Here is a 13,037-nt window from a genome sequence, read left to right on the forward strand (position 1 = left end):
AGATATTATATCAGCCACAAACCCTCTATCGACATGTGGGTAATCAGTAGTCCCGGGCCAGATCTGGAGCGCAGGGAGGGACCGTACCACGCAGGACAAAACTAGCTTCCCTGCCAATTTACGGACGAGGCTGGAAAACTTACCAAGAGGGTTTCTGAAATTTTACCATTAAAAAAACCATGGACTCAATATTAAAACTTTATAAAATCCTTGATGTATTTGGGAGGACGCAGGTGACCTTATTAATGCTTACAGTCTCCGGGCCGAGAGTGAGCCCAGGTAGGAGACTCACGAAACCGGGTCACCGCCGGGGCCTTGCCCGCCCGTCCTGCCCGCGAGAGCGTCGCGCCCCGCAGTGGACACTAATTCCCTTTCTAAACTTTGATTTGCCAAGTTGGTAAGCAACAAAGCATCTCTTTTTTATTACTTATAAAGCCAAACCTTCTTTTAAATTATATTTCCCAGCCTTTAGATCTGTGTATGCAAATGGCCTTTTTCTGTCTTCTACTCGTTTTTCTAACGCTGCTTTTGACCTTGGAGGAGTTCTGACGTGCGTGCTCGCGCCGGGACCGGGAGTCCATGTCAGGTTTGCTGCAAAAATTACCTCGAGTCGTCGACTGCATTTAATTTTGTTGGCGGCGTCTTTGACATCACCAGAGTTTAAAGCTTCCGTAGCTCCACCTTCCCCCGCGGTGCTCACACCCCATCCCCGAGTGACAGAAATTACAGCACTTCAAGCTTTCTTTTTATTCAGAATTACGAATTACTTTCAAGATAATGTGTAGGGTGAGATATCCAATCTCATCCTTCCCCTACGAGTCTTGTTCATTTCCCCCAACACAATTTTTATGGAATAAGTACGCTTTTCTGGAAGGGCCGCCGAGCGGTACTCTGAGTGTCGCTCCGGGCTGTGTCCTCTGCCGACTTCACGTCGGTTTCGCTGACCTGTCCGTCCCGAGCTGCTGCCGCCCGGGTCTCGCCGTCACGGTTTTGCAGGGGGGCGCGGCATCCACACGCGTCGCTTTCTGAGAACACGCCACAGCTTTTCACTCCCTCCCGTAAATTCTGGATTCGGGTTTTCGGTTTGGGGGAAAATCCCATTGGAATATTGGCTGAGTTGCTCCGAGCGCATGGGCTAATTTGAGGGCGATGAAGTCCGTGTGCTACTGGGAAGTCACGGAAGTGCCACCTCTCTGCTTATTCGAGTCACCGTCGGTGCCCGGGACAGGCTGTTCCCCACCGTCTTCATACGATTTCTGCAAGTCTCTTGCTAAACGGATGGGCCCGTCCTCGTCGTTTCCCGTACGTTTTTCCGGCCGGGCTCGCCGGCGTGCGAGAAGCGACAGTGAGTCGCGTGTGATTTGTGACCACGCTCCTCGCCAGCTTCGATGCGTTTGTTTCACCGCGGTGGATCGTGGTGGAAAGGCTTTGCCGTAGCGCGGCGCTGCCGGGGCGTTTTCCGGGCGGGCGTCTGGCCGCGTCTGTCTCGGGCACTCCCAGAGGACGGGCACCAAGGCCCGTGACCCGGTTTCTCAGAGCCTGCCCTGCCGGGCCCGGCGCAGGAGTGGGCGCCGCCCAGAAGGGCCCCCGGCTGCGGGGAGCGGCCTCGTGTCTGATCACCTGCCGCAGAGGACCTGGAGCCCATCCTGGCGGACACGGGCTGCCCCCCAGCCTCGCCAAGCGCAGCAGAGGCGCCTGGGCTGTGACGCTCTGCCCACGCGTGTTCCGGAGGAGCCTGGGGGCCCCTCCTCACCCCCACCCCCAGGTGCTCTTCAAGCCCATGGGCCAGCCTGGAGGACGCCACCAGTCCCTTGGCTGTTGGTGACAGGACCTGGTGACCCACAGGGAGGGAGGAGCCCTTCCCAGCAGGGCAGGGGACAGGACAGAGGCCAGGGCAGGCTCCAGGCTGGGGGCTTCCTCAGGTCCCCAGGGCGAGTCCCAGCCACAGGCCAAGGTAAGGGGAGGACGGGAGGCCAAGGGCAACGCGGGGGTCGGGCCAGGCAGGAGGGCCCAGGTGGGGCCGGACCTAGGCCTGGGGAGAGGGGCATTGGCCTGTGGGGAGGAAGAGGAAATGGTGGTGATTCTTCATTCATTCATTCATTTTGGAATCAATCAATCACCAATCACTCAGGACAGAACAGACCGTGGCTGGGACCACCTGGCCTCTGCTGTCCAGCCCGCCGTGGGCTGCGTCCTGCCAGTCCTCATGGGGCCCCCAGGCCCTGCCTACCCTGGACCTCACCCCCACCCTCCCTCTGCTCCGGCTGCCATTCCAGCCTCACGATCCTGGCAGCCACGGGCTTTCTCCCTCATTCTCTCCCAGGGACGTCCTCCCTGGCCGCCCAGCACACACAGCCTGGCCACGCTTAATCATGATGCTGCCCACAGTGCAGCCTGCACAAGGCTGGAGAAGCTGCCTGTCTTGAAGTTCTGAGTGCATCCCACACTCCCAGAACCGGCCTGGCCTGTATGTTTGTTGATCGACTCAATGATGCACAGAGAAGTGGCACAGGGGAGAGGCCGGCAGGGCACTGGGCTCAGGAGGCAGGAGCTGTGGGCCACTTCCAGCTCCTCCTCCCCCTGGCTGTGTGACCTCGGCCTTGTTACCAAACGTCTCTGCGTCACACCCATGGAAGGGACATGCATTGTGCCCACATCGCTGGGTCACTCGGTGCTATGCAAGGCTCGCGGGGAAGCGCCCGCACGGAGCGGAGCTTGGCTGCAGGCCGCGCTTACCGTCTACGTTGAAGACCGGAGCTTCCTGCAGGTGGAATTTTTCCACGTACCCAAGGTACTGCCCCAGCCACTGGGGGTCCTCGAGCTCGCTTCTGGCTGACGGCAGAGGGTGGTGGTGAGGGCCCCTGGCCGGAGCCTCTGTCTTTTCTGCCCCCCCCACAAGGACCCAGGCTGGGGCCTCATCCGGCCACAGCGCCCCGAGCCGGACCAGCTCCTGCTGCAAGGGCCCCGACCTGCCTGTCAGACGGGCTGCTCTGGGCACAGCAGGCAAAGTGCTCCTTGAAGGGGTGAGTCCTCAGTGGAGACCCCAGAGGGTCTCCCCTGCAGCCTGGCGCCACCCCAGCCCCCACCCTTCTCTGCCGCTCTGGGCCCCCTGCCTGGGCTCTGGCCGACGCCCCGTCGCCCGGCGCTGCCCGGACCCTTCTGTGTGCGTCTGGCATTCAGGCCGCAGCAGCCCCCAGGGCCCACCCCTGCCGGGCCCCTCCCAGTGAGCGTGGAGATCCCGTTCCCGGTCGACAAGTCCAGCGGCCCCTCCCTTCCCAGCTGGGGAGAGCCGCCACCTACCCAGCAACACCCACAGGCTGGTGGCCCCCTCGTCCTCGAAGCGTACGTGCAGGATGAGGTTGCTGTAGTCGGTGCTGACAAAGCGGACGTGCATGCTGCCCCCCTCAACTGCGGGGACCCCAGCTGGCTGATGCGGACGCCTCCCCCTCCGCCCCCCGGCCCCAGGCCCCTACCCTGTGGCCAGCACCGAGAGGACGTGTGGGCTCCCCCGGATGTCACGGCCAGGATGGGGCGTCCGTGTGTCCCCTGTCGGGGGGACGCCCACGCTGGGTACTCACAGGAGCCGCGGTACTGGCCTTGCAGCTTGGTGGGGTGGACAGTGACGTTCTCTCCTCCACACACCCCCGCTCCTCTGGGAGAAGGGAAAGGGACTCAGGCCTGCCCCCTCTTGTCCCTGTTGCCCTACCCAGGACGTGGTGGCCGGCCCAGGGCCCTGCACCAGGGGACACAGAACTGCCCAGCAGGTGCCCTGGAGCCTTCCGAGCTCGGCTGGCCACGTGCTGGCACAGGCGCCGCGGTCGGTTGCGCGGCAGGAGGAGGGGTGTCTGCAGGGTGCTGGGGACACGGCTGGAGGGTCCCTGGGCAGCAGTGGGGAAGCAGGGTCTTCCTCGCTTCTGGGATGAAGCCAAACCTCCCTGCAGGGTTGGACCCAGTCTGTCCTTGTGGCAGGGCCAGAGCTGCTGTCTCCCGGCTGTGACTCTGCGCAGGGACAAGGCCCCACCCCACGCCCCCTGCCTGGGTCCTCAGCCTCTCATCTGGGGCGGGGGGCCCTGTGCCCACGACCCGTGGGACTCCACGGGGCCACCCTGGGTTGTCTGTGACTGAGCGTCTGCCAGGACGTGGGTGGTCAGTGTCACAGCTCAGAGGAGCTTGTCCCTCCCCACGTGTTTTCTGTTGCTGAAGGCACAGCCCTCCGCGGGACCCTCGGGCAGAAAGGGGCTTGTGCCGAGCAGCTGGTGGGCCCAGCGGTGCTGCTGGGAGCCGTGGGCCACTCTGACACCGGAGCCGGCACAGTTAAAATGCCAGCCCGGGGCTCCCTTTGTGGCTGGAAGCTGTGGCCACACCGGCCATGTCCACGATGGGCACCTCCACTGGAACTGGCCGAAGCCCCGTGGCCAGGCTGCGTGTCCTTCCTGCCGGCCCGGCCCCCGGAAGCCTCGGAGTGTCCAGCTCTCAGGCAGGGGCAGAGTGGGCAGTGCCATGTGTCACTAGCTCTGACGGCTGTCACGGACCCCTGGGTCTGAGAACCACGCCTGAGTGACTGGGGGCGTGGCGCGGCCCACGCTCACCTCCAGAACAGCAGGAACTCCACGTCCCCGCCGGCCCCGGTGCGGATGGAGTGGAGAGAGAGCCTCAGGGGGTCCGCCGGGGACACCAGGTCTCCGCGGCTGGCCGCCAGCCGAAGGGTGAGCCAGCGTCCCTCCACCTGCAGGGGCCGTGAGGCCAGCGAGTCCCCACCTGCCCCCACACTGGGCCTGCCCCGGGCCGTGCGGGCAAACGTCCCCCCACACTGCCCAGCCTGCGGGGCCAGGCGAGGCTGAGCGTCCTTCCTTCCCCGGAGTATTTGCCTCCGCCCCGCCCTTAGGGCCCCCAGTTCCCTCGCTCCTCCCCTTCCCAGTTCTGGGGGGCTGAGGGGGCCACCCTACCCTGGAGCTGAGCCCCGAGTGGGGCCCCAGAGGAGGGGAGGAGGGGCCCTGCAGGGAGGAGGGACGGGACCCTCCCTGCCCCGGGCGGACCTCTCTCCCTGCCGGCTCTGTTCCCTTGCTGCTGCCCTGCCACCCTCAGGGACGGCTCTGGGCCTCGTCAGAGCAGGAAGGGCCGGAGGTAACCGGTGGCCCATGTGCTGAGCAGGACAGAGCCGGGTCCCATGTGGGGTGGCCACGGCCCAGGCTCCCCAGGGCCAGGCTGCGCCTGAGTCCCCCCACCCCGGGCCCCCCACCTGACTCTGAGTCCAGGTCCTCAGCTGCCCGACTCTGGGGACCTGACTCACCTTCTGTGCCTCAAAGCCCGGCTGCACCGGCACTTCTTCTAGCGTCTTCTGGGCGCCGGCCCGGCCCAGGCCCAGCACCAGCAGCAGGAGGGCGGCTCTGTCCATGGCCGTGGCTGGGGCCGGACGGCGCCCCCGCCGGCGCCCTGTCCCTGCTCACCTCCAGAGGCCCCAAGCAGCCGCCAGCCCCGCTGTCCCACCCAGCCTTCTAAAACGCCGCACGCCCTCCCCGGGAATGACGCCGCCTGCCTGCCACCCGCCCGGTCTGGAGCGATGCAAGGGTGTCATTTGGAGCAGGGTGTGGAGTGGCTGTCGGGGCGGTTTAACCGCATTGCGAGTCTGTGCTGGGTGTGGGGGGTGAGGCCTGCAGCTGGGGTGCGGGCAGAGGAGGACTCCGGCCTTTGTCCCGCCCGCCTGCTCCTTGGCTGCCGCTGCCAGCACTGCCAGGCCCCCCCCACAGTTCCCCGAGCCCGTAAGTGGGCAGGACTGCCCACCCCCAGACCAGCCCTCGGCCCCCACGGACGGGCCTTTCGTGCGTGACTTTTACTCGCTCCGCGTGATGCTTGGGGAACATGCCTGCTGCATCCGCAGCTTTTCCCTGGCGACTGCTCACCCGTTCGCCAGTTCACGGGCACGTGGGCTGCCCCCGGGACTGGCGACGGCCAGCGGAGCTGCGACGGACATTCGCGTGCACGTCTGCGAGAGGACACAGGCCCGTGCCACTTGGCAGACACTCGGGGGCGGCCAGCGGGGAGGGCGTTGAGAGCGGGGATCGGAAACAGAAGAAACCGCCAGTGTGCTCCGGAGTGGCGGCACCTTTCTCGGCGCCTCCGCGCGCGGTCTGCGAGAGCTCCCGCCGCTCCACGGCCCGGCCAGCGCTCAGCGCTGTGATTTTGTGAAATGTTGGCTGTGCCGATGGGTGTGTGGGGGCATCTCGCTGTGGTTCTAATTTAGGTTTCCCCGTGACTCGTGGCTCCGAGCACTTTCCACGGGCTCATTTATCATCCGTATCGCTTACCTGGTGGAGCGTCTGTTCAAATATCTCGCCCACGGAAACGAGCTTCTTATTCTGAGATAACTTTAAGACCCAGAGAAAGAAGCCGTTCTGTGTCGCCCTCATCGAGGGTCCCCCGAGGTTAATATCTCACCTGAGCACGGGACAACCACTAAACACTGAGACGTGGGCGGAAGTAAAGAGCCACTAAGCAAAACGCGCTCTCTGTTCCTCTCTGTTCCGTGACGCGGCTCCCACGTCACGTGGGGTCGTCGGGCCAGGTCCCCAGTCTGTGACAGTCATTGTGTCATTTCCTGTCTTTCATGACCTTTAGGTACCTTTTTAAATTAAAGCTTTATTGAAGGGAATCGTAGATTCACGTGCAGTTGTGAGAAATGACTGAGAAGTCCTGAAAACCGATCTCCCAGTTGCCCCAAAGGGAACGTCTCGCATGACGTACGACGCCAAGACCAGGCTATCGAGGGGACACAGCCAAGACACGGCGCGATCCCGCGTCACAGTCCCTCCCGTCGTGCCTGCACAGCCCCCTTCCCTGCTGCAGCAGCCCTGCCGAGCGCTTCCAACCACCAGACCAGTCTGTGTCTGTAGGATTTTGTGCTTTCGGGAATGTGACACCCTCAGGTCACACGGCACAGAAGCTGCTCACTCAGCGCAGCTCTCTGCAGAGTCCTATATGAGTTTTTGCGTGGATCCACCTTTTCTTTTCTTTCTTTCTTTTTTTTTTTTTTTAGAGACAGGGTCTCACTCTGTCACCCTGGCTAGAGTACAGTGGTGTCATCACAGCTCGCTACAGCCTCCAACTCCTGGGCTCCATTCATCCTCCGGCCTCAGCCTCCCGGGTAGTTGGGACTACAGGTGTGCATCACCATGCTCAGTAAATTTTTTAATTTTTTGTAGAAATAGGGTCTCACTATGTTGCCCAGCCTGGTCTTGAACTCCTGGCCTCAAGCAATCCTCCTGCCTGAGCCTCTGGTTGTCGGGATTACAGGCGTGAGCCACCGTGCCCGGCTGAGTAGTCTTCCACGGCGTGGATGTACCATGGCTTATTCAATAATTCACAGGTTGAGGGACATCCGGTTGCTCCCAGTTTGGGGCTGTTAGGAGTAAAGCTGCGGAAACATTTGTGCACAGGTTTCTGTGTGAACGCAGGTCTTTCACATGGTCGAGTTTGAGAGTCCTGCAGAAACACGCCGGGATGGGATGGGTTCGTGGAAAACTGCCCAGTGTTCCCAGAGCAGCCGGGCTGTTCTTCATACGTGCACGTCCAGCACGAAGTGTGAGCGGTGCGGTCTGTACGCACCCTCGCCGGCAACTGGTGTGCTCACTGCTCCTTATTTCCGTCACTCTGCTGGGCGGGTAATGACATCCCATTGCGGTTTTAATTTGCGTTTCCCGAATGCCGGTAACGCTGAGCATTCCTGCGTGGGCTTGTTGCCGTCTGTATGCTGTCTTTGAGAAACGTCTTTTTTTGTCTTTTACCCATTTTCTAATTGGATTATTATTTTTTTTTTTTACTGTTAAGTTTGAGAGCTCTTTATATATTCTAGATGCTAGTCCTGTGTCGTGCGTGTGGTTTGCAAATATTTTCTCTCAGTTTGTAGCTTGTCTCTTGATGGGGTCTTCGGCAGAGCAAAAGTTTTGAATTCTGATGAAATCTAATTTGTCGATTCTTGATTTTATGCATCGTGATCTTGATGTCAAGTAAAACGCTCTGCCAAAGCCCAGATCCTGACGATGTTCTCCTATGTTTTTTTCTAGAAGTTTTATGGTGTCATGTTTGACATTTAAGTCTGTGATCCATTTTGCGTCCGTATTTTTATAACATATGAGACTTAGGTTAGGTTCTTTTTCTCTCCCCTTCCCTCCCTCCTCCTCCTCCCTCCTTCCTCCCTTCCGTTTTTGCCCGTGGGTGTGCGATTGCACAGTTTGTCGACAGGGCCGTCCTCCCTCAACTGAATTGCTTTTTAACCTTTGTCGGAACGCGCTGGGCGTACTCGGTCTGTTTCTGCGTTCTCAGCTCTGCTCCCTGGGCTGTGTCCGCCTCTAGTGCAGCCTCGACGACCGTACTTGTGTAACGATACGCGAAACAGTATTCGGCAGACTGACTCCTCCCTTCTTATTCTTCTTTCTCAAGTAATAGCTCAAATTATTTTAGCCATTCCAGTTCCTTTGCCTTTTCATATAAGTCTTAGAATAAGCTTATCTATGTCTGCAAAAAGCCTTGCTGGGACTTTGATAAGAATTGCACCGAACCTGCGTATCCCTTCCGCCGTCACTGCTGAGGCCTGCGGACCAGAACCCACGTCGCGCTCTGTGGAGTCTGCGCCCAGGAGCGCCGGAAGCGTCTCCACGTACTTAGACCCTCCTTGGTTTCTTCTATCAGAATCAGGCGGTTTTCACCATATGGACCCTGTACGTGTTTCACTCAATTCACACCTAAATATCCCGCTTGTCTTTAGTGATCGCAATTGCTATTGTATTTTAAATTTGGTGTTCACATGTCCACTGCTAGTACGCAGAAATGCGGTTGATTTTTGTGTCTTTGTCTCGTACCATCCTGCCACCTGGTGAACTCAGCTGTTAGCTCGAGGGTTTCCTGTGCACACGGCGGCATACTCTGCAAATAGGCGCAGCCCGGCTTCACCCTCAGCTCCGCGTGCCTTCGACTTCCGTTCTTTGCCGAGTGCCAGCTGGAGCTCTCCGCACCGCGATGGGCAGAGAGACGCGGTCGCGCCAGCCCCGCTCCCGACCTCGCGGGTGCTGCAGACTGGATGTCCCCGTCCTCCTTCGGGTGGGGGCTCGTGATGGCATTGGGGCCCTCATCAAAGAGGAGGAGACGCCTGATCTCTCGCCCGTGTGAGGTGAGGACACAGCAAGGCGGCAGCCACCTGCGCAAGCGGGAAGAGGCCCTTGCTGGAGACCAAATGCTGATTCACGTAATTTTATATTCTTTGCAAAGATGACAAGCGCCATGGAGGAAAAGCAAAGCGGAACGGGCGGCACAGGGAGTGTCGGGACAAGGGGCTGTTTGTGCTTTAATGGAATGATCAGATTTGGCCTCGCCAAGGCGACATCCGAACACAGAATTGAAGATACGAAGGACGTGAGCCGTAAACTAACCCGGGGGAGGACTCCAGGTGCGGGACATCCAGTGCCCGCCAGCAGGTGGGAGCAGGCCTGGCGTGTCCCAGGAACAGACTCGGGGCAGAGCGGCTGGAGCAGGTGTTCCGGGACAGCGGCCGAAGAGGGGGCCGGGGAGAGGGCAGGACCTGCCGTGTGGGCTTGTGGCCACCATGGGGACATCGGCTTCTCTCTGCGTGAACGGAGGACTCCGGAGAGCTCTGGCAGAGTCAGCCTGTGACCTACATTTTTTTTTTTTTTTTTTTGAGACAGAGTCTCACTCTTTTGCCCGGGCTAGAGTGAGTGCCGTGGCGTCAGCCTATCTCACAGCAACCTCAAACTCCTGGGCTCAAGCGATCCTCCTGCCTCAGCCTCCCGAGTAGCTGGGACTGCAGGCATGCACCACCATGCCTGGCTGATTTTTTTCTGTATATTTTTAGTTGTCTGATTAATTTCTTTCTATTTTTAGTAGAGACGGGGTCTCGCTCTTGCTCAGGCTGGTTTCGAACTCCTGAGCTCAAACAATCCACCCGCCTCGGCCTCCCAGAATGCTGGGATTACAGGCGTGAGCCACCGCGCCCAGCCTGACTTACATTTTTAAAGGTTGACTCCGGTCGCCGCACTGAGGACAGGTTTGGGGGTAAACACAGAAGCAGAGAAGCCAGTTGGAAAGATACTGGCAGATGCCAGGATGGTGCCATGACTCCGGGGCATCGGGAGTAATGTACCCGCGACAGACCAAGGGGAAACGGTTCAGGCAGCACAGGCTGTGGCCTCCGAGAGGGGAGCAAGTGAGTCAGCCAGCATCGCATAGAGTAATGTGTCAAATGCTCTTATGATGCAACAGTAAAGAGACAAATAGCCCAATTAAGAGTGGGCAATGGCCCTGAGTAAACGTTTCTTCGGAGGAGACACGAAAATAACCACAAAGCACAGGAAGAGACGCTCAGCGTCATCAGTCGTCAGAAAAATGCAAATCAAAACGGCGAGGAAACAGCACTTCACGCCCATCAGGACGTCTGGAATAAACAAACGCGGTCATAACACGCGTTGACAAGCACGTGGACAGATGAGAAGCCGCATGCACTGCTGGGGGAATGAGAATGGTGCAGCTTCTCGGACAACGTGGTTTGGCAGTTTAGCCAACAGTTAAACTCGTAATCACCACACGACGCGGCAGTTCCACTCCAGGTGTGCACCCAAGATAAATGAAACGTATGTTCTCACGAAACTTCTACATGAATGTTTATTGCGACATTATAAAGCCCAAAAGCTAGAAACAAGTGTCCGTCAACGGACGACTGGTAAACAAAAGATGTTATCCATGCAGTGCAGTATTACTCAGTCACAAAAAGGAATGACACCGACAGATGCCACAGCGCGGAGGGGCCTTGAGACATTGTGCTAGAGGACAAGCCAGTCCCCAGAGACCACGTGGTGTCCGAGTCCATTTACACGGAAAGTCCAGAGCAGGCAGCTCCGGAGACAGGACGGGGATTAGCGGCTGCGGGGCTGGGTGCTCAGGGCAGTGGGAACCTGCCCAAGGTGATGAAAACGTTCTGGAATTCGATAATAGTGAGGGTTTCACAGCCTTGTGAACTTAGGAAAAACCCATTGACTCACACACTCTCAAACAGTGAATTTTGTGGCATGTGAATTATATCTCAATAAAACAATTTTAAAAATCACTTCCCCCAAGAAGCCTCTCCAGACCCCACCATGGAAAGACGTGGCCCCCCCCACCGTCACTCCCCCTGCTGTATTCTACGTAGGACACGTCACTGCCTGGGTCGTCCTGTTCATTTACTTGCGACCCTGCTGACTGCCGGTGTCCCCCACGCAGCAGGATGAGTAACGGCCCCAAAGACGTCCCCGCCCGACCCCACACCTGCCAGCGTGCGGTAAAGGGACTCTGCGCGTGTAATTCAGCGAAGGATCCAGAGCTGAGAAACCCTTCTGCACCGTCGGGGCGGCCCAGCGTGGTCGCGGGGGTCTGCGAGAGAGGCCGGAGGAGGAGGTGGGGAGGGGGATACACGCGCGGGCAGAGCAGAGGTCGGAGGGGAGAGAGGACATGCGCTGCCGGCCTGGAGGACGGCGTGTGGCAGCCGCTGGAAGCTGGGAAAGGCCAGGAGCAGAGTCGCCCCCGGATCCTGGGGAGGAACCAGCCCTGTCCACGCCTGAGTTTAGCCCCGGGAAACACTGAGAAGAAGAGCTGGAGATGAGCCTGTGAACCCGTCTCAGCGAGTCCTGAACTTGCCCGCGTGGTGGGGGTTCTGTCGGCCACACGCAGGTGGCAGCAGCTACACCGTGGACCGCAGGCTGAAGGGGAGAGCGAAGCTCCGCTCCCAGCCCCGCCACGGGCGGAGGACGCACCTCCTCCTCGCTCTCCCCGCCACTCCAGGCGGGAAGGCGTCTCGAACTGCTTTTCTGCTCTTCCCCATCGGTCAAGGAGACCTTTGGGACAGGGCCCCACGCTTGCCAGCCACAGGGCTTTCCACGGTCTGTGTGCACGTGTGCGTGTTGCGTGTCCATGCACGGGGTGCAGGGGGGGCACCCTGTCGATGGAGGGGGGAGGTGCGTGGCACGAAGTGACACCACAGTTCCCCAAACCGCCTTTCTTGTGAAACATGGTCGTCAGGGACGATGGGGCCTCGTCTCCCAGCTCTGAGGGAGGACGGAGCCCTGACTGAGGTCACGGCCGCACCGCTGGCCCGACCGCGTCCACACTGACTGGCCCTGGACTTTCCCTGGAGCCCCCACTGTCCCCACGACGCCCCGTGGCCTCTGCGCAGACCGGAGGGGAGCTTGGCTCTTCCCGACGCGCAGAAGCTACTGAGCTACATCTGTTCTCACCGCTGCAACGTCCAGTCCGACTTTGACGGTCCGATCAGAAATTCCCTGTTTAGTGAGCTGGCTCGAGCCGCCGGGAGCAGCTCTGACAACGCGCAGGAAGCTTGGCCGAGAACCGGCCTCCCGGCCTCGTTCAGGGAGGCTGAGACGCGCAGCTGTTTCCAGCATAAGGATCTGCACCGGCGGGGGTCTTAAGGGCTCCCAGGATTTGTTCCGTCAGGTGTGGCAAGGCAGACACGGCAACGCTGTGTCTAAGGGCAGAAGTTTATTTCCCTCCCGGGTCCCAGGAACAGGAGAGGGCGCCACGCGGGCGCGTGGGGAGCGCGGGGTCGGGCAGAGGGAGCAGGAGGGGAGTGCGGCAGAGCTCCAGTGGGCATACCACGGGGGCAGGGCCAAGGCAGGGTGAGCAGGGTCTTCCTGGTGCAGCACCATGGCCATTGCCTTGTCCCCACTGCACCTGCCACCCAGAGCTGGAGCTCCATGGGACGCAGACCTGCAGAAAGCACCACGGGACCCTCGGGCAGAGTTGCCTGCACCCACCCTCTGCCCAGGCCTTCATGCCCCTTGGCCTGTGGCACCCACTACAGAGAACCAGGACAAGGCTGGGTCCCCTGGTGCTCCCCACTCCCTCCCCCCTCCCAGCAGACCCCCGAGGGAGCTCCCAGGGCAGCCCACCCCAGGGGCCCCACAGACAGGCAGAGTCACTGGGGACTGCTGAAGCTCTTTATGCAGAACAAGGGGAGGGGCTACGAGGGGGAAGAGGGA

The sequence above is a fragment of the Propithecus coquereli genome, unplaced genomic scaffold, assembly GCF_000956105.1.
Source record: "Propithecus coquereli isolate 6110/MARCELLA unplaced genomic scaffold, Pcoq_1.0 Scaffold449, whole genome shotgun sequence".
NCBI lineage: Eukaryota > Metazoa > Chordata > Mammalia > Primates > Indriidae > Propithecus > Propithecus coquereli.